This window comes from Microcaecilia unicolor, chromosome 2 (genome assembly GCF_901765095.1).
Source record: "Microcaecilia unicolor chromosome 2, aMicUni1.1, whole genome shotgun sequence".
NCBI classification, from domain to species: domain Eukaryota; kingdom Metazoa; phylum Chordata; class Amphibia; order Gymnophiona; family Siphonopidae; genus Microcaecilia; species Microcaecilia unicolor.
This window is the reverse complement of record NC_044032.1, coordinates 345,828,864-345,856,070: the sequence shown is the minus strand read 5'-3', so window position 1 is coordinate 345,856,070 and position 27,207 is coordinate 345,828,864. Positions and strand designations below refer to the sequence as shown.

General features: G+C 45.6%; 1 pseudogene; it reads right to left on the bottom strand.

Annotated features, from left to right (window-relative positions):
- Positions 1-26,810, bottom strand: part of LOC115462068 — a 199,128-nt pseudogene extending 172,318 nt beyond the window's left edge.
- Positions 26,811-27,207: the final 397 nt, after the last annotated feature.

Sequence of the window (27,207 nt, the reverse complement as noted above, 5' to 3'; positions counted from 1 at the left end):
AGTTGGGGCCGGCCAAATTTCAACATTTGAGCCAGCCTTAGAAATCGCTGGCATTAGAGATGGCCGCCATTGGTTTTTGCTAATAATGGAAACTAATGGCGGCCATCTCAAACCCGGCCAAATCCAATGCATTTGGTCGTGGGAGGAGCCAGCATTTATAGTGTAGTGATCCCCCTGACATGCCAGGACACCAACCGGGCACCCTAGGAGGCACTGCGGTGGACTTCACAAATTGATCCCAGGTGCATAGCTCCCTTACCTTGAGTGCTGAGCCCCCCAAACCCCCCCAAACTCCACTCCCCACAACTGTACACCACTACCATAGCCCTTACGGGTGAAGGGGGGCACCTAGATGTGGGTACAGTGGGTTTGTGGTGGGTTTTGGAGGGCTCACATTTACCACCACAAGTGTAACAGGTAGGGGGGATGGGCCTCGGTCCGCCTGCCTGAAGTGCACTGCAGTACTCACTAAAAACTGCTCCAGGAACCTGCATAGTGCTGGCATGGAGTTGGGTATGACATTTGAGGCTGGCATAGAAGCTGGCACAAAAATGTAAAAAAAAAAATTGGGGTGGGGGGGGGGGTTGGTGACCACTGGGGGAGTAAGGGGAGGTGATCCCCGATTCCCTCTGAGGGTCATCTGGTCAGTTGGGGCACTTTTTTGAGGCTTGGTCCTAAAAATAAATGGACCAAGTGAAGCCAGCCAAGTGCTCGTCAGAGCCGGTCTTCTTTTTTCCATTATTGGCCGAAGCCGGCCATCTCGTATCCACGCCCCCATCCCGCCTTCCGTACCCTGCCGAAATGCCCCCTTTAACTTTGGCTGGCCCTGCGACAGAAAGCAGTTGAAGCTGGCCAAAATCGGCTTTCGATTATACCGATTTGACCGGCTATAGGAGAAGGCCGGCTATCTCCCGATTTGTGTCAGAAGATGGCCGGCCTTCTCCTTCGAAAATAAGCAGGATAGTAACATAGTACGTGACGGCAGAAAAAGACCTTTACGGTCCATCCAGGCTGCCCAACAAGATAAACTCATATGTGCTACTTTATACGTATACCTGACCTTGATTTGTATCTGCCATTTTCAGGGCACAGACCGTAGAAGTCTGCCCAGCACTAGCCCCACCTTCCAACCACTAGCCCCGCCTCCCACCACCGGTGCTGCCACCCAATCTCTGCTAAGCTTCTAAGGATCCATTCCTTCTGAACAGGATTCCTTTATGTTTATCCCACACATTTTTGAATTCTGTTACCGTTTCATCTCCACCACATCCCGCGGGAGGGCATTCCAAGTATCCACCACTCTCCGTGAAAAAATACTTCCTGACATTTTTCTTGAGTCTGCCCCCCTTCAACCTCATTTGATGTCCTCTAGTTCTACCGCCTTCCCGTCTCTATTTGATATTATTTACTTAATCAGTTTTCTAATATATTTTAAACAACACCTTTCTATCCATTAGCCCCCTAATTCCATAACCACTCCCCCTGGCTGATTTGATGGATTTCATGTCCAAGTAGGACGATCTATGCAGGTCTATCCTTGATGACAGAGCCCCGTTAAAGTTCAAGGTTAGACCAATGCGTAGGCTGTCACCTTGGTTTAATCAACATATTCATCAATTGAAGCGGAAATGCAGGAGACTTGAGAGGAAATGGTCTAATGTTTGCTCAGATAAGAGTACATTACTGTGGAGAAGAGCACTCAAGAGACTATAAAATGCTATAAAGGAAGCTAAAACTAACTACTATAACAAATTTGTGGGTGGCTGACTTCTTGAACACTAGAAAGCTTTTTAATCTGATTGGTACTCTTTTCAATACCAAAGATCTATCAGCTGTTAATGAAGTAGTTCTTTCTGCAGATCAGCTTACCACTTACTTCGAGCAGAAAATCTTGAAGATCAGATGTGGTGTATCGACTCTCAAGAATAATTGTGAGGAACACTTCAGAGAACCTTCCACCTTGCACAGGGATGCAAACGTTGATACGATTTGGTCACTGCTAAGCTTTTTTTATTAAAATACTAGCCATTAAGCCCATTAAAACGGGCGAGATTTCCAGCTACCCTCCTCGCCGCCGCTCCCTCCCCCCTCCATGCCGGGCCCCCTGCACTGACTTGACAGCGCCTCTCACCTCCGTGTGAAAGCGCTACAGGCAGCAGCAGAAACGAAAGAGATTGCGATCATTTATCACAAGACCAGTCTTCTTGATCTTAACCCAATCTCTTGTTCTAACAAAAATCGACTACTGTAATTCTATCTACGCTGGAATTAAATGCGGCCTTCTTAAAAAAACTACAAACTGTTGAAAACATGGCTGCCCATCTAATTTGTAAATCACCGCGCTTTGCTAAAGCTACTCCACTCCTTCATAATCTACAATGGTTACCTATAAAGAGCAGAATTTCATTCAAGCTATGTGCATTGCTCCATCAAACTTTATTTGGTATGTCACTGTCCTGTATGAATGAACTCATTGATTTACCTCCACGCAATGCTTCCGTGTCATCCAGAGAATATCTCATTTTACATTTCCCTAGTTGCAGAAATGTATCTTACAAAACAATCCACAATGCTAACTTTTCTTATCAATGCACCAAAATCAGGATTCTCCTCTGTCTCCCATTTTATTTAACGTCATGATAGCACCTTTAGGTAGGCTATTGGAGGCTCAAGGGTTCCATTCTTTTATTTATGTGGATGATGTCACAATTTACATCCCTTTTACACAAGACTTTCAAGAAATTCAGTTAGTGGTTAAATCAGGTTAAGACCTAACAGCATCTGATTTTAAATTAAAATTGAATAGGGACAAAACACAATCCCCTGTATTCACTAATCCTTTTGATCATACACCTTTAGACAGTTTACGATCGACCACACTGCTTATCTGTTGGAGTCTACACTAAGAGTACTGGAGTGGTTGTTGATCGTCACCTAACTTTTGAGCCAAAAGTATCCAATGCTGTGTCCAAATCCTTTAAAACCTTACAGAAACTGAGGATCCTTCTTCCCTACTGTGACCTTCAGACTCTTAGTGTAGATGCTTGTTTTGTCACAATTAGACTTCTGCAATGCAGTCTATGCTGGTTGCAAGGAACTGTAATTACCAAAACTCCAAATTGGCCAAAACACCGAAGCTCGGCTAGTCTGTAATGTTTTGTGTTTTGAGAGGGCATCTCCACTGCTATCTAAGCTGCTCTGGATCCCAGTAAAAGCAAGGGTCACTTTTAAACTCTGTGCACGTATCTACCAAATATTGTATGGTATGTCTCCTGGCAATATATGCTATCTCTTCTTGATCTTCCACAACATAATGCTGTTCTTGGGTCAAGAGATTATCTAGCGCTTCATTATCCAAGTTGTAAGAAAACTGTTTACAGATCAGTTCTTGCAGAGGGATTTACTTATCAGGGCACGAAATGTTGGAACTCTCTGCCGAAGTCAATTAGGGGTCAGTGTGATTACATGATATTTCGTAAAATGTTAAAAACTTTCCTCTTTGGAAATTTTTAGGTGTGGATACTGATCTCCCTGCCCAGTCAATTTTTGGTTACTGAATCTTTGTTTTCATTGTTTTTTTTTTTTTTACTTTCTCTTTCTTTTGCAATGTACTATGTATTATAGTCTAGTAGTATGTTCACTTTGTGTTCTGTGTGATGTGATGTCACTGCATTGTTAGCCACATTGAACTCAGGTTGTTGGATAATGTGGGATATAAATGTCATAAATATATAGCGCTAAAAATTGCATGCACAATTTAATTGAATAACAAGCTAATCAGTGCCAATAATTAGAATTTTAACAAGCAATTCCTGGCACTAATTTTTCATGAGGCCCAAAAAAGGAGGCACATAAATGGGAGCGTCATGGGTGTTTCAGAAGCGTGGTTTTGAGTTACGGACATAATTATAGAATATGGGGACTCTGCATGCAAATTTAGGTGTGGACATTTACACATTTTCTTTGGTGCAAATGGAGACACCTGAATTCATGCACGAGCTATTCTATTTATCATATCTAATTTTAAGCACGGTTTATAGAATAGCACTTTTTTGGTGCCATATGTAGAATTCTCCCCTAGATGTCTTAAGTTGTATTTAGTTCTTATGATTTGAACTGATTGCATGGAAGTCTTTGTAGATGGTACGTTTTTTATGTACATTGTTTGTACACATAAGTTATCACATGGATCCCATATATTTTATGTGATGTGTGTTATATATTATTTTATTCTTGTATGTTTTTACATTTTTTTTTGTTTGGTCATTTTTAGTATTGTAACCCCTGATGCAGCCCATGCATGGGTAGAACGTGGACCACGTCAGGTATTTTTAAATAAAGGCCTCATTTCATACATTGGGTTCAGTCTGTCTGCCTTGTTATACATTGGATAATAAACACGTTTGGATCACTTTGAAGACTGTGGTTAGCTACTTCCACACATAGTAGCAAAACATGGTCAAACTACCATAGACATCTGCTTAATGAGATTTAAATCTGAGTCCAAACAGATGCTCAATCTTTGTACAAAAGTAATCACCCTCAAAGAGACGTCCATTACTGTAAATTTATTCTCTGGAACCTCAGCCCTTCATGACAACCAAATCCATTAAAAAGGTAATTGTATAAACTGGTGCTTAGAATTACACCACTTATGCACAACAGAGACGCCAATAATTGGCAGTTATGCATGTAAATGCACTGGTGCTATTCTATAAGGCAGTACCTAAGTGATATAGCACAAAACTGAAGGAGGGCGTATGCATGGGAAGGGCATGGATGGGCCATGGGCGTGTCTGCTATTGAGACAGACATGGGGAAGCAACTGCTTGCCCCAGGATTGGACTCAGGCTCAGTCATTTACCTCTGCCACTGACATGGCATAAACAGTAGCACCTAAAATAAGGCACGTCGAGGCCGATTTATAATCTACTATAATAAAACTCACCCTCAACGTTCTGAGGACACTGACGTCAGTGAAGCCAAGCCCTGACTTCCTTCAAAAAGGTTCGAAGGTTCGTGGTGGTGAAGCCACCAAAATCACTCCAGGCCCCGCCCTCGGGGGCGGAGCAATGGCAGAACAACGAAGGGGTTGGCAGGGAGGGAGGCGGGGAGGGGGTGGGAAATCGCTCCGGGCCCCGCCCTCGCATCAAACGTCATGAAGTTGGGGGCGGAGCAATGGCAGAACAACGAAGGGGTTGGCCAGGGAGGGAGGGGGTGTTGGCGACGAAAACCTTGCTAGCACCCGTTTCATTTGCTCTGAAACGGGCCTCTTTTACTAGTGTTCTATAACAGAATCTTGGTGCCCAAATGCTGTTATAGAACTGGAGCTCAGCTTGCGATATTGTGGCGCCTATAAATCAGTTCCTCGTTTTAGAATTGCCTCTTATTTTCAGTATTTAATCTGAATGTGTTATTATCCAACCCCTCTAGACACTCACTGATGTCTCAAAATTTATCCTACAAACCAGGTCAGTGTGTATCAGACTCGATACCATCAGCATACAGGCGACACCCAAATCCAAACTGTTCAATTTCTGTATAAACAACACTTAGAAAATCATTAAATAACAGAAGGGAAAACACTGATCCCTGAGAGAGATGACATTTCAATGGAGATGGAGTGAAAAAAGGACCATTAATTCAGTCTCTGCATTATGTACTGTGATTTACACTAATCCACCAGCAATACAAAAGTCCATTCAAACTGCATCCTGTTCTTACTCATGTTCCCTTCATAACAGAGAAACCTCTTCACCACCAATGGTCCTTTTAACAATACAGATTTCTCACCCCCATGACACTCTAGGATGAAGGGTTTTGCAGGTCTGATCCCACCTCTATCAGGTTTTCCTCCATCTCCAGATCAGCCTACTCCATCGAAAGTAGGAAAATAAACAATGGGAAGAAGAGAGAGGATGATAACCTTATATCCCTCCCTCCAGTATTTAGTTACTGAAAGGTCCCGATTGACCTTAGTAAAGATATGCAGGAGGAGATTTACACTTACTTGTTAAAGAAGGATGAATCTGTTCACATGTCTCTGATTCAGGATAATTCACGAAAGGGAGATCTTCCTCTTGTTTAATACTCAGTGAGAACACAGATGTCACAATAGGAAGACCTGTGATAAGAAAACACATTTACAAAAATTCACCAAAGATCTGATAATATTAAATTAGGAAATAGATTTTAAGTCTTCAAATATTTGAAGCCAATAACTCATTTCCTGTGATCTGAAAATGCAGAGCCCTTTAAATCCAAAATATTTACTTACTCTTGGTGGGGTCATTTGGGTTTTCTTTTCCCTTCCACTCAAAGTGCTGAGTGAAATATTTCTCATCTTCCTTTTGAATCTTGAATATAACATCAGGATTTACAATTGAATAACCTGTCAATAAAAAGTAGGAAAATGACATTTAAATTGATACTAGGACTAGGGGGGCATGCAATGACGCTACAAAGTAGTAAATTTAAAACAAATTGGAGAAAATTTTTCTTCAGTCAACGTGTAGTTCAACTCTGGAATTTGTTGCCAGAAAATGTGGTAAAGGTGGTTAGCTTAGCAGAGTTTAAAAAAGATTTGGGCGGCTTCCTAAAGAAAAAGTCCATAGACCATTATTAAATTGGACTTAGGGAAAATCCACTATTTCTGAGATAAGCAGCATAAAATGTTTTGTACTTTTTTTGCCATGTATTTGTGACCTGGATTGGTCACTGTTGGAAACAGGATGCTGGGCTTGATGGAGCTTTGGTCTGTCCCAGTATGGCAATACTTATGTACTTATGTAAATTGTATACGTAGAACCCATGGGGAGGTTCTATTTGTTTCTTGATCTGAAGAAGCAGTGTGTGAGTGTGTACACGAAGGTGTGTATTTGGAGTGTGTATCTATGTCTGACAAAGCTTGGAGAGTAGAAGCAGCAGCAGCTTGCCACCTGATTAACCTTGGAGGTTAGCTGATACAGTCAGGGCTCTCCTAGGTGAAGGCATTGTAGCTGCCAATCTTCTGGTTGCTACATGAAGGGGTAACATGCTGTACAATATACTGAGTAAAATGCAGCCAACATGTCATACTCTTACACAGAAGCTGTAGTTCTCAGCACGAAATCTGAAATGTGAATCCTCACTCTGGTACTCTGTGCTAAACTGTTTTGAGTGGAAAAGGGAGACAAGACACAAGCTGGTCTTGAATGAAGCCTCTGGTTTAAGGTTTACATTTCCCCTGGATTCTGTAAACCCAGGAACCCAAATTTGCAACTAGTATGTAAATTTATGCACACAATTTATAGGCATGGTATATAGAATACGCTTAGTTACTATTCCAGCGCCTAAATCTACGGGTATCCATTTATGCCAAGGTACACGTGGCATAAATATTGTATAACAGTGTGCATAAATTTCTGGAATGCCCAGTTCCCCACCCATAACCATGCCCCTTTTTTGGCTCCGCACATTAGAATTTAGGCGCTTAGCGAGTTTTGCACGTAGATTCTAATTATTGCCAATTAGTGCTCATAATTGCTTGTTAAGTGCTGTTATTAACACTGATTGGGTTTTTAAGTTACATGCATTGTTATAGAGTACGCTTGGAGTTTGGTGTGGAACGCTAGACACGATATATAGAACCTGGCTGTTAGCACCTAAATGTCATAGTGTGGAACTAAGTAGCGTTATACATGGGTGTGTCTTGAAGTTGCACATGTACGTTATAGAATACTATTACTCATGCACACAACTGCCAGATTTAGGCAGGAACATTTACACCAGCCTCTGACATGGTATAAGTTCTTGTACTTAAAGTTATGTGCTTACATGCCATTAGAGAATTGGGGTTTAGTGAACAAATTTTTGGTGCTAATTTTGGATGCCATTTCATGAATATGCCCCTGTATCTTACAGCACAGTGGAGCAGCTTCTTTCACTGGCTCCTGTTGGATAAGGGTTGGCATCAGGTTCTACATTTCACATGTCCATGTGAGCTGCTACCTGTGTCTTTTCAACCACTGATTCCATAATGTGCCTGTATAATAAAAGATAGAGAAAAATTTACCTCGGGACATGAGAATGCCATGAATCTCCTTGATAATCATCTTGTACAGCTCCTTCTGCCATTCTCCCAAAATGTTCCACTCCACTTCCAAGAAATAAGCAGCAACATCCTTGAATATGACTGATACCTGGAACAGCAAAGAGGGTGTCTACCCTAAGTCAAATCCATTATAATAATTGTTGTACGACCTCTAACAGTGAAATCGGATCTGCAGCAGATTAGTTAGAAGAGATCTCTGTTCCTTTAACTATCTAGAATTCTGGATAGATTATCTGGTTCCCAGTTATACAGTTGAAATCTCACATGTTGGCTAATTCAGCTGCTGGAAGAAAGAGCAATAGAAATCTGCACATGTGGACCAAAGACTTTGGTCTGTGTGGGGTGGATAAAAGAGGAGGGCAGCAGCAGTAACAGAAGAGGTGGGAGGGATAGAAGCTGGTGGATTTGTATCTATAGACAGCAAAGAGGAGAGCTGGGGTCAAGCCTGGGGAGAGACACTGAGGGCCAGATTCACTAAAGTTAACGAGCCAGCAACGTGGGTTTTAAACTGGTTCTATCCAGTTCAACGTGCAGTTAGTAAACCGTGACCTGCACAAAAGGGTTCTCTGAGCCATTTTCCTGTCACGGTAGCAGCTAACAAAAACGGAATGCAGATGAGCAAATTAGTATTATAATGTGTATAATTCCTATTTTAATAAGATGCACTACCGTTTTCCGATCCCCTTACCGTGGAAAACCTAACGTGAGGTCTGCACCTCTCGTTGGGGCTGCTGTGAGGGAAATAGAAGGGAAAAAAAATCTTGCAGAGCTCTATAGTAAGCTTCAAAAACGTCTAGGACGACAATCTGGAAAAAAAAAGTGCTCGTCAGGGACGTCCTTCTAAAGTGCCAAATTTCGACGTCCTTCACTCACAAAAACAAAAAAGGACGTCTCTGACGAGCATTTGGACGTTTGCAGCTTTCAGTGAAAGGCTACTGCTCTGCCTTCTCTCAACACTCACAGGGAAGCAGCAATCAGACGGGGCTACGAGGATGCTCTCTTCCTGCGCTGCAAGACCCACTATCCAGAGACTTGTTTCCTCGATTCAGACCATGAGATTTACTCCTAACCCTGACACATTTTCCTGTCGGGATGTCCTTCTAAAGTGCCTAACCTTGACGTCCTTCACTCACAAAAACAAAAAAGGACGTCTCTGACGAGCATTTGGACGTTTGCAGCTTTCAGTGAAGGGCTACTGCTCTGCCTTCTCCCAACACTCACGGGAAGCACCTCTCGTTGCAAGAAAATAAACATGGAAATCCCAGCACCAAGGAAAATAGCATTATCAACTGTGCACTCTTGGCTATCCCGAGGCCCCCCCCCACAGCCTCTCAGCCAATCACAGCGCGTTTAGCTGACACCAGTGACAGCTAAACGTGCTGTGATTGGCCGAGAGAGACCTGGAAGAGGGAGCTGTGCCTTCTTCTTGGCATCAGGTCCTTGGCCGTAGAAACTCACAGGAAAAATAAAAACCCAAGCTCAGCCTCCTGCCTCCTCCTTCTGCCTGCCAAAATATTAACACACTAGTAAAAAAGGCCCGTTTCCAAAACAAATGAAACGGGCGCTAGCATGTGTTTTTTTGTTTTTGTTTTCTTTTTCTGTTTGATATTAAGGGATATATTTTTTTTTTAAAAGGAAAAGAGTTTTTTTTTTTAAGTTGTAAAGTCTGTATGAGTGTTTGTGGTTTTGAGGGGGGGTTGTGGGGGGTCTATGGGTGTATGCTATTTTTTTTGGGGGGGGAGGGGTGTTTGTGGGGTAGGGTAGCATTGTTCTGTATGAGTGTTTGTGGTTTTGAGGGGGGGTTGTGGGGGTCTATGGGTGTATGCTATTTTTTTTGGGGGGAGGGGTGTTTGTGGGGTAGGGTAGCGTTGTTCTGTATGAGTGTTTGTAGTTTTGAGGGAGGTTGTGGGTGTCTGTGGGTGTGTGTGCCATTTTGTGGGGGGGGTGTTTGTAGGGGGGTGTTTGTGGGGTAGGGTTGTTCTGTATGAGTGTTTGTGTTTTTTTTTGGGGGGGGGATTATGGGATTCTGTGGGTGTTTGTAAGAGAGAGATGTAGGTTTTTACTGTTTCAGTTTTGTATTAAGGGGGTTGGGGGAGGGAGTGTGTGTGTATGAGTGTGAAAGCAAGATGTTGTCTGTTCATGGCAGTGTGTGGCATTTTGGGTGGTGGGCAGTTTGGTTGTATGTATGTGTGTTAGTGAGTGATGCTGATTGTCCATATTAGATGTGGGGGTTTTTTGTGGCTGGTAGGGGGTGATTCTCTGCGTGTGAGTGTGATACAGTAATCTTAATTCAGCAGGGCACTCTGATGTGGTATTTGTAGGCACTTGTATTTTTGTTGAAACCAGAGGGATCCGTTGCAGGCAGGCAGTAGGAGTAGATATGGGTTTTTTTCGAGTGTGGAATGTGGGTGGTGTTCTGTAGGGGGGGACGGGGCTGAGGGCGCATGTGTCTGGAGGTCTCCTTGTAGGCACTGATTTCAGCTGGGCACTCAGGTGGGCTATTATCCGTTTTTTTTAGGGGGGGGTTGGGCACCGGAGGTTTCCGTTTGGGTGGGTTTTTTTTGGGGGGGGGGGTTGGTTTGGTTTTAGTGTGGAATGTGGGTGGCGTTCTGTAGGGGGGGCGGGGCTGAGGGCGCATGTGTTTGGAAGTCTCTGTTGTAGGCACTGAACGCCGGCTTTGAGACTCACCACATGAACAGCTTGCAGAGTAAGGTCCGCGATGTAGTGGTTGTTTAGTGGCGTTCTTCGTCCGCGCTTTCCTCGCGGTTGGTCCCCGTGCTGGTAGCTACCCCCTCCTCAGGAAGGGGCGGGACTCGTGTGTGTTTGTTTTTTTTTTCCTGAACGCCGCTGCATTTTCTTCGCTGTCCCACTCCTGCTCCTCTGCAGCACCGGTCCCATTCAAAGGCTTGGTGGTTTCTAAGTCCATGTGAGTGTTTGGGAGGTGGAACCGTACTTTGTGTGCATCACCTGAGGCACAGCCAATCAGCAGCGCGTGGGCGGGGCAAACACTGATGTTCAAAAAGTGGTCTCTGCCGCCTCACTTTAGAACGTTGGGAAAGTGAGGCTTCATTAGAATGTTGGAGGTGTGTTTTATATAGAGAGATAGGGAGAGCATATTAGCTTTAGCTGTTTGTCTGCAACGATTATGGGGACGACTTGTTTTTTTGAGTGAAGGACGTCCATAAAGGACGTCATTGGCATGTGCAGAGCAGCCAGCATAACGCTTGGCTGCTCTGCACATGCTCACATGGCCAACTGGCTTGGAAGGAAATCCCATGCAAATGAGCTAGCAGCGACCAGCTCATTTGCATGCGATTTCCTTGATGCATGCCCGTTGCTTACCGATTCGCTAAGGAATCGGTTAGGGAAGGGTAACAATTTTTTTACTGCATCTACCCCTGAGAGTCTAAGAGCTGCATGTGTCTGTGTATTGTTCCTATGAGTAGGCTTTAATCTATTTACAAAGTATACAGATGGCAGAAAAGGGGGACAAATTTGTCATCTCAGTGATTTGCCCTAATCTACAATTAATTTGCAATGCAGTGAGAAGCAAACACAAAAGAAAAGCATAAAATATACAAATAATAAATTTAAGACCCTTTTTATTAGTTTAGGTATCCCTACTTCATTAGCAACTTTAAATAACTAAGGGTTTCTTTTACAAAGCCACGCTAGTGATTTCCACATGTCAAATGAGAGGAAGCCCATAGGAAGCCCTAAACAACTCACCAATAGTAAGATTCAAACAGCAGTCCAGCAGCAAGATCAGTGCTATCCAATCTTTTGCATTCAGTGCCACATGTATGACCATCTCTCAGCTGGGTGTGGAAGGCATGAGGAAGGATCTAGCAAAGCTTAAAGAACAGTCCAATAATTGGCAACTAAGATTTAATACTAAGAAATGCAAGGTCATGCACTTGGGTTGCAAGAATCCAGGAGAGCGGTACAATATAGCGGGTGAAGTGCTTCTGTGTATGAAAGAAGAGCGGGACTTGGGGGTGACTGTGTCTGATGACCTTAAGGTCTCAATACAGGTAGAAAAGGCGACGGTCAAAGCCAGAAGAATGTTTGGGTACATAAGGAGAGGGATGACCAGCAGGAACAAAGAGGTGCCCTTGTATAATTCTCTGGTGAGGTTCCATTTAGAGTAAGGTGTGCAATTCTGGAGACAGCACCAACAGACGGATATAAACAGGATGGGTTCAGTACAGAAGGTGGCTACAAAATTGGTAAGTGGTCTCGATCATAAAACATATAGGGACAGGCTTAGGAACCTCAACATGTATACGCTGGCAGAGAGGCGGGATATGATAGAGACGTTTAAATACCTCAGTGGCATCAATGTACAGGAGATGAACCTTTGAAGGAATCTAAGAAAATACTCTTTCATGGAAAGGGTGGTGGATGTGAGAAACGGCCTCCCGGTGGAGATCGTGGAGATGAGGACTGTGTCAGAATTTAAGAAAGCTTGGAACAGACATGTGGGATTCCTTAGGAAAAGGAAGAGTTAGTGATTACTGAGGATGGGCAGACTGGATGGGCCACTTGGCCCTTATCTGCCGTCATGTTTGTATGGTGAGAGCTCATACCAGTGCACTTCATGTAAAGAGCACCTGATTCTCAGAGAAGAGATCCTGGATTGCTGGGGTGGGGGAAGGGGGAGAGAGAGGAGATGCTATGTGGAAAGCGGAGAAAGAGACAGGGTATTCCGGATTGGGGGGGGGGGGGGGGGGGGAGAGGATATGCTGCATGACTGGAGAGAGGGAAGAGAAACACACAGAATATGCTGCATGGATGACAGAAAAGAGAGAGCTCAGACAGGAGATGCTGTATGCTGAGGAGGAGAGAGAAACACAGAAAGAAGGTGCTGTATGGATAGGGGGAAACAGAAAGAAACAGACAGGAGGTGCTGTATGGATGGGGAGAGAGAGAGAGAAACATGGAGAAAGAGAGAGAAGAGTTTGTGAAAGACTGCAAAATAAGAGAAGAAGAATGGGAGGGCCTGAGTGAGAGAAAGAGATGGAAAGCAGTAAAAATATTCTGAAGATTGGATACTATGGGCCCTGTTTACTACGGTGCGTTAGTGTTTTTAGCGTGCCTACACTTAGCGCGCATGCTAACCATGTAGGCGCCTTTAGGGATATTGTAGGCATGTACACAGTTAACGCGCATTAAAAATGTTAGCGTGCTTATAACACTGCTTAGTAGACAGGGCCCTAAGAATGAATGCTATCTGAGAGGAAACAGAGTCAGTAAAACAGAAGAAAGCAGCATGGGAAATATCAATGTTGGAAATGGATGTAGTGGAAGACATGAAGAAGACAAGACGAGAGAGAAAAATGGATATGAGAACCTGGAAAGCGTTAGAGAAGATAGGAAAATAGTAACCAGAGACTGAGGCCTACACAATTAGAAAAATTAAATGGCCACACAACAAAGCTAGAAAAAAATACATTTTATTTTTAATTTAGGGTGAAATAATATGGAAGCTGTTTTACTCCACATTAACAGAAAATAAAGAGACAACTTTTTTATTGGTCTAAATACATTTCTGACTAGATTTTGGAGGCCAAAATCTCCTTCCTCAGATCAGTAAACCATCCTGACCTGAGGAAGGAGGCTTTGGCCTCCAAATGCTGGTCTAAAAATTTATTAAAATTAAACCAATATTTATTTTCTAATTTGGCTGCATTTTTATATATTAATGTTACATCTAATTTCTATTCTTTGTGTTTACTTTTTCCGTTCTTAGTGAGAGTCTGCCTGTGTTCTGCAATTATGAAAGAGGCCAGTTAGTCTGATACCATTAAATGTCTGTATGGGATCAATCTGTACTAATTCAGTTTGTCTAGTAGGTATATTAATGTTCCAGTGCCCACTGATATGTTTCCTATGTAGGTCCTTGTTGTGTGACTCCTGGAAATAAGTGCTATTATGGTATGGTAGATTTGCTTTATAGGTCTTCTCTGATTTTAAGGTTTAGTATTATTTCACAACTAGTAAAAAAGGCCCGTTTCTGTTTTAAAGGAAACGGGCGCTAGCAAGGTTTTCTTCTGAGTGTGTATGTTTGAGAGAGTATGAATGTGCGAGTGTGTGTGTGTGTGTGTGTGTGACAGAGAGAGAGTGAGACTGTGTGCAATTGTGTGTGTGAGAAATGAGAGTATGTGCCAGGGTCCCCCCCTCTCTCCCAGTTCCAGGGTCGTCCCCCCCCCCCCGGTATGTCTCCCATTTGCAGGGGTGTCCCCCCTCCCTTCCTTCCTTCCTCGCAGTTGCAGGGTCCCCCCTCCTCCCATTTTCCCAATTACAGGGTCCCTCCCTCCACCCCTTCCTCCTTTTTTCCCAGTTGCAGGGTTCCCCCTCCCTTTTTCCCAGTTGCAGGGTCCCCCCTCCCCGTTGCAGGGTCTGTGTGTCTCCCCCCCTCCTTTTGTCCAGTGGAAACAGCTGTAAAAACAATGAGAAGCAGCTCCTAGGTTTCCTTTTTTTTTTTTTTTTTGAGTGTATAGGATTGACGGCTGCTTTGGGGAGTGGAAACAGAGATTAACCAATGGGCTTCCTTGCTTACCATAGACTTGCTTTGTTCACTTCCACTCCTGTCTATTGAACGTCCTGCAGCATGTCATAGGTTTGCTTGCTTTCTTTTGAGTGAACGGGGATGACGGCCGTGCTGGAATCGGACCTGCTGCGCTTTCCCTCCCCCCTCCTCTGACTCGCCACTACTGGACCCCGACCCTCGCCCTCACCCACCTCCTCCGCTCGCCGCCCTCCCTCTTCGTCTTCTCCGACGCTCATTCGCCATGTCGCCGCCCTCCGTGCTCTCCGATTGAGGGTGGTTAGCTCTGTAGGTTGGTAGGCAGTCTGCAGCGATTCCTAGGCAGGGGGAGGAGTAGGGAAACACGCGCCGCGTGTTTCCCTACTCCTCCCCCTACCTGTGTCGCTGTTTGCTGCTGGCTGGGTCGCCGTTTGCTTGGATCGCTATTTCGTGCTGGCTGGGTCGCGTTTTGTTGCTGGGCGTCGGGCTGGAGGCAAGGCCAATCAGTGGCACTTCAGAAATGACGTCACTTTTCTCTACTCCACTTTCCTGAGCATCTCTGGCCGGAAACCACGGTTCCAGGCAGCCTCAGAATGTTGGAGATGAGAATTATTATATAGGATATTCTTAAAACTAGATTTGGATTTAGCTTGCCATTTTCATTCAGATACACTAGGTATTTTCCTGGAGGGCTTACTATCAAAGTTTGTACCTGAGGCAATGGAGGATTAAGTGACTCAGGGGCCCTTTTACTAAGATGTGGTATGGCTAATGCGCTGGTAGTGCGGGCGCCAAATTGACGTTACTCCCAGGCTAGCACAGGCGCCCAGCGGTAATTTTAAATTTGGTGCATGCCATTTCCCATTGTACAAAATATTTTTCTATTTTCTACTGCAGGGGCAGGCGTTCCTGGTGCTTAATTGTTGGTAGCATTTTTATGTAATCTCACTTATATTTCCAAACTGAGGAACTGAGTTCGATTCCCACTTCAGGCACAGGCAGCTCCTTGTGACTCTAGGCAAGTCACTTAACCCTCCATTGCCCCATGTAAGCCGCATTGAGCCTGCCATGAGTGGGAAAGCGTGGGGTACAAATGTAACAAAAAAAAAAAAACATGCCAGCCAGCTTGTGCAGCATACAGATGTACATAGAGAAAGTATTACTTTTTATAGGTATAGTAGTAATTTGTTATAAATCGTAATCAGTGTGTAATTTGGAGGGGATGGTTATAGAGACACCCTAGCACGTGTTATATGTATTCGTACAGAGATTTTTTTCTCTCCTGGTAAAAGGCCACTAAAACAAGACATCATGTTATGAGAATATTTACAGCATTTATATCCCACATTAAACACGATTTAGGTTGAACCCTGGGAGAAGTAAAATCTCTTTTCTGTGCCTAGATCAAAAGGTTCGTGGTGGGAACTTTTGTTTTGTGGGTGGATGGATGAATGGCTTATGAATTTGTGCTAATTATAATTATGGTGCTGATTGTGCTAATTATGCTAATGCTGATGACTCTGATGATTCTGATTATGCCGCTGCTGATTCTGTTTTTGATTATGATTACCTCATTACTATTCATACTGACCTTATTAATATTTATATTGTGCTATATTTGTGCTGGAAAAGTTTTCGCCATCTGGCGACAGCACTGGTAGGAAGGGGGGAATATTACTCCCTCTTCTGTCATTTCAAGGTACATGGGGAGGGGGTTCGGGGGGCTGGAGGTCCAGACCTGGAGCCCTCTCTGTCCGGGGGGGGGGGGGGGGGGTTGTGTTTGCTTCTGTTGGGGAGTTGAGGGATGCTAAAGGTTCAGTGGACCCTCCAGCCCCTGGTGTCCAGGGTGGGATGGAGGGGGCTCCAGCCCTGTTTGACAGGTTCAGGCTTTTTCGTTGACAGCCTGAACCTGTTAAACATTTCCTGCAAGAAGTTTGTGCCTTGGACGCGTTTCCAGGCAAAATCCTCCAGCAGGATGATCAAAACTAATAGCACACATAAATTTACTTGCTATTAGTTTCACCATGTCAAGGAGGGCTTTAATTCCCCGTGCTGTTCCGGCGTTAATTCTTCATCGCTCTTCAGAACAGCGCGGGGAATTTGATCATAGGAACACAGACGGGCAAGCTGAAAGAGCAGCAAAGGACATTTTTCCTTTTAGTGCTGACGCCCTGTGTGCAAGATGAGAGAGAGGAATTTCTTACCGGATCAGAAACCAGGGCAGTCATTTTGCTCTGAATTATGCAGCTGCTGGGATGAATTCAAGCTGGAGATTTCTCTGTTCCAGAAAAGATGGGGAAAAAATACAATATATAAACGGGAGCTGATTTCTCAGGGTCTCAGATAAAGTACCTTCCTCTCCTTATCTGGGGCTGGAGCTTGCAGGGATTTCCAGTTCTGAGGATGCAGAAAACGTCTCCTTTTTGCTTCTGCTTTTATCAGTCCTAATACACATTGATCTATATGAACAACACAAAGCAACTGAGCATGCGCAAAGCTCCCCGGCTGAGGTGATGCTATGGGATCCGCCTCCTTAAGGCGGATTCGTGATGATACAGTACAGATTGAGGCAGGGTGTCCAAGATAGAATGGAAAAGTCATGCACCTGGTTTAACTCTTCATTTGTGGACATATAACTTTTTTATTTTTAACAAGTCCATGTAGAATAAGAAATTAGTGGTTCAAAGGGAGCAAAACAATGCAGTAATTATTTTATTTGCCTCTGTGTGTCTTCTCTGGCAATTGACTAATTACATAGGCGTAGACTGGGGGGGGCGAGGGGGGGCAGTGCGCCCCCAAACGACGCGAGGCGCTGCCGCGCCATTAGTTAAAAAAAAAAAAAAAAAAGTTAAAAAAAAAAAAAAAAAAAACACATGCAGGCACGCGCTCCTCTCCGTCCGATTGGCTTCCCTGCCCTCTCTATCTGCGTCCCGCCTTCCTCTGACGTCATTTCCTTTCGGGCGGGACGCAGACAGAGAGGGCAGGGAAGCCAAGCGGACGGAGAGGAGCGTCTCCGTCTACTCCTCTCTCTTCCTCCCTCCCTCCGGCGCAGGCAGCAGTCTTTTCCAGCGTTCCTGGCAGCGGTAGCGTTGTACACGCTGCCTTTGGCTCTGCCCCGAAGCCTTCTCTTCAAGTTCCTGTTCCCGCATAGGTGGGAACAGGAACTTGAAGAGAAGGCTTCCGGGGCAGACCGAAGGCAGCGTGTATATCGCTACAGCTGCCAGGAACGCTGGAAAAGACTGCTGCCTGCGCCGGAGGGAGGGAGGGAGGAAGAGAGGGGGTAAACGGAGTCACCATCTTGGACCTCGCGCGGGGGGGAGGGGTGGGGAGATGGATAGTACTGGGAGGGGTGGGGAGCAGAGGGAAGGAGCAAGAGATGGATGGGACTGGGAGGGTGGGAAGCAGTGGGAAGGAGCAGGAGATGGATGGGACTGGGAGGGTGGGAAGCAGTGGGAAGGAGCAGGAGATGGATGGGACTGGGAGGGGTGGGAAGGAGCAAGAGATGGATGGGACTGGGAGGGGTGGGTGGGGAGCAGAGGGAAGGACCAGGAATTGGATTGGACTGGGAAAGGAGGTGAGCAGAGGGAAGGAGCAGGAGATGGATGGGACTGGGAGGGGTGGGGAGCAGCGGGAAGGAGCAAGAGATGGTTGGGACTGGGAGGGGTGGGGAGCAGAGGGAAGGAGCAAGAGATGGATGGGACTGCGAGGGGTGGGGAGCAGAGGGATGGATGGGATTTGGAGAGGTCAGGCACAGCAGAGGGAAGGAGCAAGAGATGGATGGGACGGAGGGATGGTGAGCAGAGGGAAGGAACAGAAGATGGATGGGACTGGGAAGGGTGGGGAGCAGAGGGAAGGAGCAAGAGATGGATGGGACTGGGAGGGTGGGGAGCAGAGGGAAGCCTACTGGAAAGAAGACACTGCATAAAACAGAAGACACTGGGATCAAAGCGAATAGAAAAACTACATGATCAGACAACAAAGGTAAATAATAGTTTATTTTATTCATAATTTATTAATTGAAATGTCAGCTTTTTGAAATGTGCATCTGTGATATTTTGCCTGTAAATTTCATTTCCTTCCTCCATATTAGCATATTCATTTGCATATGTATATATGCAAATGATATGCTAATATGCTCCGCCCATTTTTTTGCCCCCCCAAATGAAACAGTCAAACTACGCCTATGACTAATTATCAGGGCTCCTCCCTTTCTGCGTCGCCTCACCCCATGCTTGGAATAAACTCCCTGAGCCCATACACCAGGCCCCCTCCCTACCCATCTTCAAATCCTTGCTCAAAGCCCACCTCTTCAATGTCGCCTTCGGCACCTAACCACTACACCTCTAGTCAGGAAATCTTGACTGCCCCAACTTGACATTTCGTCCTTTAGATTGTAAGCTCCTTCGAGCAGGGACTGTCCTTCTTTGTTAAACTGTACAGTGCGGGCCGGCGTAACCGTAGTAGTGCTCTAGAAATGTTAAGTAGTAGTAGTAGTAGTAGGGTTATCATACGTTCCCTAAGGAAAAAGAAGACACGTTCTCCATCCCCTGTCGCACTCCACCCCGTCACACACTGCCTCGCCCCTATTACACCCTGCCCTGCCCCCTGTCACACCCACCCTGCCCCTGTCACACCCCACCCTGCCCCCTGTTACTTTGACCCTGCCAAAGAAAGCCAGACTCCTCCTCTCTCCCCCATGTATACCCCCTCCCCAATTTTCCAGCCTCCCTCCACCCACATGACTCCATTCATTACCCCTCCCCTCTTGGCAGCCATTTTGAAGCGGCGCCGGGAGCAACGCAGTCTGCAGCCAGCTGGGCAGGAAAGAGGGGGCTCTTCCCTGCCTCAAAGAGGTCACTAGACCACCAGGGCACCACACTATGGTAAAGGGGAGGATAGGACACCCTAAGGCCTGTTTGCCCGCCAGCCTGTCCATAGGTCTGAAAATCCGGACAAATGGGGATGCTGGCAAAACCCGCCCAGATGCCCAGCCATTTCCTCAAAAGAGTGCATGTCCAGGTAAAACCAGACATATGGTAACCCTATCAGGGCTGCCAAGTTACCCAGTTCTAGGAGGGAGACTTTTTGGCAGGGATTTGTAGTCTCTGATTCTACCCATTGAAATCAGTGCTGCATGTTCCATAATGCATCAAGATTAGTTTGGAAAGAATCTAGGACTGGCTTAAAATCTCCCTCCTGAAACTAGCTAACTTGGAAGTTCCGAATTATGTGAATTGTGACCAGAGCTGGGACCAGTGGCGTAGCCAAGGGTGGGCCTGGGTGGGCCCAGGCCCACCCACGTTGGGCTCAGGCCCACCCAGTAGCCGCACACCTAAGATATGGCTGGCAGGGAGTCCCAAGCCCCACCAGCTGAAAACTCCCAACAACTGTTCCTCCTGCATAGCATGTAAACAGCAGATCTTCACCTGCAGCAAGCAGTGACTGATATATACTGCTCGCACCAACCCCACAGCCTTCCCTCTGACATATTCCTGCGTATGCGGAACCAGGAAGTTGCATCAGTGGGAAGGCTGTGGGGCCAACATGAGCGGTGTGTATTAGTTGCTGCTCGCTGCCAGTGAAAATATGCTATTTAAAAGGTATGCGGGAGAGGGGGGATGTTTGAGAGACCATACGGCATGCAGGTGATCGAAGAAGAGACAAAATCACCTGTGGGACGGGGCGGGGTTCTTCTGCCCACCCATCTTGGACACAGGCCCACCCAAAATTGGGTGTCTGGCTACGCCCCTGGCTGGGACCTGCTGTTTCTGCATCCAAGGCAGATATTCAGATTTAATTTACATGCTCTCCCTCTACCCTGCTTTTTATATTTGAGTTTACTTTAGTTTTAAGGGTAGGGAGTTATATGAAGAAGTATATGATGAAGAAGCACTGGTTCTCCTTAAAATTTACTAGGGCTGGACAATCTGTCAGTCAAGCTGGGGATGAAGGGGACAGTAGGCTTTTCTATCAAACACAGCACCGCTATCTTGATGTCTATTCCAGAGGCATAGCCAGAAAACAGATTTTGGGTGGTCCTAGGCAAGAAGTGGGTGGGCACCAAGTGTTCTCCCCCCACCACCACCACCAGCACCACCAAATAATATCTCAGCTGGCAGGAAAACACTTCTTTCCACCTTGCGCTGAAAACTTAGCATGTGCAGGTGCCGGTATCACGGAGAATAGCGTTTTTGTTACCATGAGGGGGAAGTCTTCAGCGGGCAGAGCTTGGGATCCCCACCAGCTACCCCTAAATGTGTGCTACTGATGGGTGGGACTGAGTCCTAAGTGGGTGGGCCCCGGCCCACCGAGGCCCACCTGTGGCTACGCCACTGGTCTATTCCTCAAAGTCTCTGTTAATCACAAGGCTTGACTATTGCAACATTGTCAACCTTGGTTGCCTCGCTTCCGGTTAAAAAAGCTACAATCACTGCAAAATACAGCTATAGGTTTCCTCTCCAATGCTCATTGTTCTGATTGTTCCTCACCTTTGCTAAAAAGTCATCATTGGCTTCCAGTCGAACAAAGAATTCAATTCAAATTCCTCACCAGTGGTGTACCAAGGGCGGGGTGGTGGGGGCGGTATGCCCCGGGTGCATGCTGCAAGGGGGTGCAGACAGCAGCCAAGCGTTACTTCCTGTTCCAGGGCAGGGAACCGGCAGGGCAGGGAACCGACGGAGCTGGCGGCCATGCAACTGCTCCCTTCACCCCCAGGAGGTGATGCACTAGGGAGCGTGATGAGCCAGGGGGGTGAGCAACGGCAATCTGCCCCAGGTGGCAGCTTACATAGGAATGCCAATGCTCCTCACACTTACCTTTAGGGCTTTCCAGTTTCGTCTTCCCGGCTATCTCTCAACGCATACCATTCCCTACTCTCTTGCACGTACCCTGCATTCAATAAATTACCATTGACTGTTTCTACCCAGTCCAGAAAAGGGCAATATGGAATCCACATGTTGCTGTGCCTTCTTTTTTTTTGCAGCCCCTTCTAATTGGAATTTGCTTCTGAAGGAGATTCGGGGTAAACTATCCTTTGAGAAATTTAAAGCAACTCTAAAAACCTGGCTCTTCACAATAGCTTTCAGTCCCAATTAATGGGTGTCTTCTGGACCTTCCAGATTTCAGGACTACCTTATTCCCCCAGATGTCCAACAGGTTCACTCCCTTACCATCATCCCTCCATTTTACATCTTTTAAGGGACTGCAATCCATTTGCTTATCAGCCACTAAATTAAAGTACATATAAGTACATAAGTATTGCCATACTGGGAAAGACCAAAGGTCCATCAAGCCTAGCATCCTGCTTCCAACAGTGGCCAATCCAGGTCACAAATATCTGCAAGATCCCAAAAAAGTACAAAACATTTTATACTGCTTATCTCCAAAATAGTAAATTTTCCCCTAGTCCATTTAATAACTTCATCCTAGTCCATCGCTAACTCCAGACTCTGCTCCTTCTATCTCGCCGCACCGTATGCCTGGAATAGGCTTCCTGAGCCATTACGCCTAGCTCCATCCCTGGCTGCCTTCAAATCCAGGCTAAAGGCCTACCTGTTTGATGCTGCTTTCGACTCCTGACTTGTAACTTTTGCTTTATCCTTATCTGTCCTTCTGTCTGTCCTTCCCTTATCCTTTTTGGTTCTGTCTGTTTGTCCTGATTTAGATTGCAAGCTCTTTTGAGCAGGGACTGTCTTTCTTCTTCATGTTCAATTGTAAAGCGCTGCGTACGACTGGTAGCGCTATAGAAGTGATTTATAGTAGTAGTAGTATGGACTTATCCTTTAGGAAGCCATCCAAACCTTTTTTACACTCTGCTAAGCTAACCACCTTTACCACATTCTCTAGCAACGAATTCCAGATTTTTATTACACGTTGAGTGAAGAAACATTTTCTCCGATTCATTTTAAATTAACTACATTGTAGCTTCATCACATGCCCCCTAGTCCTAGTATTTTTGGAAAGCGTAAACATACGCTTCACATCTACCTGTTCAACTTCACTCATTATTTTATAGACCTCTATCATATCTCCCCTCAGCCACCTTTTCTCCAAGCTGAAGAGCCCTAGCCGTTTTAGCCTTTCCTCATAGAGAAGTCGTCCCATCCCCTTTATCATTTTGGTCGCCCTTCTCTTAAAGTCGCCCTCTAAAATAAACTGATAAATAGGGAAATTTGAGCATTGTAGAAATCAGGTTGAATGAACCCTTCTGAATAATTGGGAGCATATTCATTTCCAAATGTATCTTCTTCCCATACATCTTCCCCACTAGGAAAAGAAAACATCCTTCCTCATCTCCCACCTTAGCTGCTAATTTGAACGGCTCTTGTTTATGAATACGGGTGGCCACCCCACACCTCCTCTATTAGTGTAGGAAGAAAATGCACATTGGCCTACCCAGTCCCTCTGCAGCTTTTGGTGTTTTATGTCTGACAAATGGGTTTCCTGCTAGAATAGTATATCTACTTTGAGTCTGCAAGTCATAACATTAAACTGAACCATTTAAACAAAATATAACATAAATAAGCAGTATTGTTCAATTATATAAAAACCCACCAGGTGTCCCCCAGCCTAAACACCCAGAGCATAGCTATAAATGCACCTTGGAACCCTACAAAATACTTCCAAATCCCATCATTCAACCCATAGTTTATTAACCCCCTCATAAACCCCATTCTTAGCTTCCTTTCCCTGAAAAACATCCAAATGTTAGGAACGCCCAGATCCTGCCCTTAACACATCCCTGACATGTCACCTTGCAATTTGAACACACTTCTGATGGACTTCATAGAAAAACATCTAAAAATTGGTGTTGAAAATACCAATTTGGAAAGTTTTGTTAGAAAAATGTCCAAATGCAGATTTTTGCCACCTTTTGGACAATTTTCTCTTTTGAAAATGAGCTTCCCTGGTAAACAAAATAGTAAAAAATTCTTTTGCGTTGCTTAAGAACTTGCAAATTAATCATACATTTTTTGATGTGTTGGTATTTTGGTTGCTAGTTCAGACTTTGGTACTCTCCTAATTGGCCTATTGTAATTCTGTTTACAGTAGTTGCTCTAAGATATTGACGTCCAGGTTACAATGGGTTCAGAATGCTTTCTTGAAAAGGTGCACCATGTATATCCATTTTCCCATGTGTGAAGTGTTTTTTTAGGGTGCTTTTATCCCTCCCAACATGGTGGTCCCAGGGGCGTAGCCAGACTGTAGATTTTGGGTGGGCCTAGGCAAGAAGTGGGTGGGCACCACGCGTTCTCCCCCTCCCACCAAAAAAATATCTCAGCTGGTGGGAAAATGCTTCTCTCCACTTTGGCAATCTGCAGCAGGCATGTGCTGAAAACTGAGCATGCGCAGGTGCCAGTATCATGGAGAGCAGTGTTTTTTGTTACCATCGGGGGGGGGGGGGGGAAGTTTTCAGTTGGCAGAGCTTGGGATCACAACTAGCTACTGCTAAACATGTGCTACTGTTGGGTGGGCCTGAGCCCTAAGTGGGTGGGCCCCAGCCCACCTAGGCCCACCTGTAGCTACGCCACTGGGTGGTCCACCCACCAATACTTAGGAAGAAATAAATCACCTAAGGCTGCATCAGTTTGCTCTTTATTAGATACCTTATTTCTTACCAAGTATTTGTACAATTAGCAGATCAGTGGTATTCACTGAGAGTACAGAACATTGCTACACAAGATTATTTCTATATCTGAGACTCCAAAGAATATAGAAGCAACATGTACAATCAATTGCTTATGGGAATACAGTACCACAGCTACACATAGGTGTTCTCTGGGTCTGAGTCTCTAATGTTTTATTTTACCAGCCAAAGCCATTTAGTGGATATAAAAGACTCAAGGCTACTTAGGAGAAAGCAATTGGATTACTTGCCAATTCAGATACAATTGATTGGTTTCTCATGGGAGGGCAGCCCGGCTTGTACAAAGGTTCTAGCTGTGGCTGTCTCTCTCCATTGAAGCAGGAAGTACAATCATTTTTATATGTAGATTCAGGATACAGGTAAATCGACGTATTTACACCTTATTGGATATATGTTTATTACCTCAGTGACCATATATGGTAACATTTACCGTACATGCTTGTTTTTTTCAGCATTGATCAGAAAGCTTGGTCATCTTCTTGCGAGACCACTCAGCTGACCATATCTTTCCTGGGTGTAACTGATTTTGCCCTGTTGGTAAACCGCATCATCCTGTTTATGAGGTTTTTTTTGTACCCTAGCTCCTTCCTTATTTTGCGGCATGGTGTGTCCCAACAGCTCAGGAGCTTACTGGAACTTCAGAGTTCAAATTACAGTTAAAGGCCTGTACTTTTTCTTGTCATTTTTAGATCCTGAACTAAAGCCAGGCTTTGAACCAAGGCTCAGCTATAATAATAATATACAGAAGCTAAACAGCAGGAAACAATTACAGCTTTCTATGACCTTTCTAATTTCCCCTCTGTGCTTTGTGCCATTGATGTAGCTCTCAGGCCACCTGCTCATAGTGAGGCTGAATATCGCAAAAGACAGGCATACCATTCCATGAACATGCAGGTTATCTGCAACACAGGACTGGAAATTATAGGTGTCTATGCCAACTATTCTGGGTGTTGCCAGGATTCTTATGTGCTGGCACGCTTGGACATCCAAGAGGCCTTCCAGAGTGGGGAAATCAGAGGTAGGTACCTAGTAGATGAAAAGCATCCTAACACCCTTCTACTAATTGCTCACATCTCTGTTCCCCAGGTGTGTGGCCAGTAATCTTGAGGATGACACTTGTGGTGGCCTGCTGCCATACAAGCAAAGGTGTGTGTACCAGGGCCGTAGCCAGGCCTCGCGGTGGGAGGGGGCCAGAGCCAGAGGTGGGGGGGGGTCGCATTTTAGTTTGCCACCCGCCGCCTCAGCCCCCCTCCGCCTCGCCCTCCCTCACCTCCTCGCCACTTCCCCATCGTTTCCCCTGCAAAAGCAAATACCTTTGCTAGTGGGGGTCCCCAACCCCCGCCAGCCAAAGTCTTTAGCGCCAGTCTCTGGTGCAGCCGCATTCACTGCCCTGCTCTTTCTTCTTACTGACGTCCTCCTGTGTACGCTCCTTTATGTGAAAGTGAGCAGGCTCAGTTTCACTTAAAGGAATGTGCAGGATGTCAGGACTCCTGCATGCTCAGTTTCACGTAAAGTAACGTGCACAGGACGTCAGCAACAAGAAAAAACAGGGCAGCGAATGCGGCTGCACTGGAGACCAACGATGAAGAAGGCTTCGGCTGGTGGGGGTTGGGGACCCTGCCAGCAAAACCAGGGGCCCGGATGAAATTTGCAGGGGTCCAGGCTCCTGTGGCCCCACCTAGCTAAGCCCCTGGTGTGTACTGTAGCGTGTACTGTAGCTAACCTCATCTCCCTTCTCAATACAAGTAACCATGGTTATCCTCTAAAATGGGTCAGGACTCCGTTTGTCAACCCCCGGAGTCCAGAGGAGGTTTGCTACAATAGGGCCCAAAGTGCTACCAGGGCAATCAATGAGCGTTGGTCTCCTGAAGAACAATAGAAAGCCTAGCAAGTGAGAGAATCTCCTGCAGACATTTAATGTGAAAAAAGGTGAGAATATATAGGATATACAAGTGACAAATGGTGATGAGCTGTGATCCCAGCCTCTCCCCCCTCCAGTGCTATCCTTGTTGCCAAATACTTTGTGTGACCTTAGTCTTCCTCTCCCCCCACCCTCCCTCCTCCAGTGCTATACATGGTAGAAAATCCCAAATGTGACCCCAGTCTGAATTTTGCTCTTATGTCTTCCTGGTCAGGGTAAGCATCACGAGGAACACCACCTGGGGGATCTGCTGCTTCCCTGGGCATGCCTGAGAGGCCAGAAAGTTAGAGGTTCTCCTGCAGACGTGTTGTGAAAAAGGTGGGTGTATTGGGAATATACAGGTGAAAAATGTTGAGGAAATGTGACCCCAGCCTTCCCTCCTCCCCACACTGCTGTCCATGGTGTCAGATACCTTGTGTGATCACAGCTTTGTTTCACCACCCCCCTCCAGAGTTATACATGGTTGAAGATTCCAAATGTGACCCCAGTCTGGATCTTCTTGTGTTTCCTCATGCTCAGGGTGTCCAGGATCTTCTGGCTGATGTGCACCAGCATCATATGCCTCATGTTCCATCTCTTCTTCCTCTACCTTCTTGTCCTCCTCTGCTTCAGCACTGAACATTTATGTGGTAAGCTTTCACCAATGGAAAGCTGTCTTGTTGGAGTACACCATTGTCTGGGGGAAAATGAATTGCAGGTGGAGGTTACTAGAGGGACCCAGCCCCCCCCCCCCCCCCCACCCCTCCTCCCACTACTATCTCCTTTTAGTGGCTTTCAGCTGACTGTGTGTCGGTGGCAGAAGGGGGTGTTTACTGGCTGTAGCTATTTGTACCACATGTTCTCAGGTGTTGGTGCACAAAAGTTGGAATTTTGGAAACAGGCTTACAATTGTGGAGGGAGAGAGGGGGAGTAGGTATGGGAGCAGAGAGGCTGTTAAAGTTTGAGGTGAGTGCACAGGTCAGTGTCCTGGGTGCATCATGGGTCTTAATTCAAGCAGAATTCAGTGTTTGTTTCCCAGT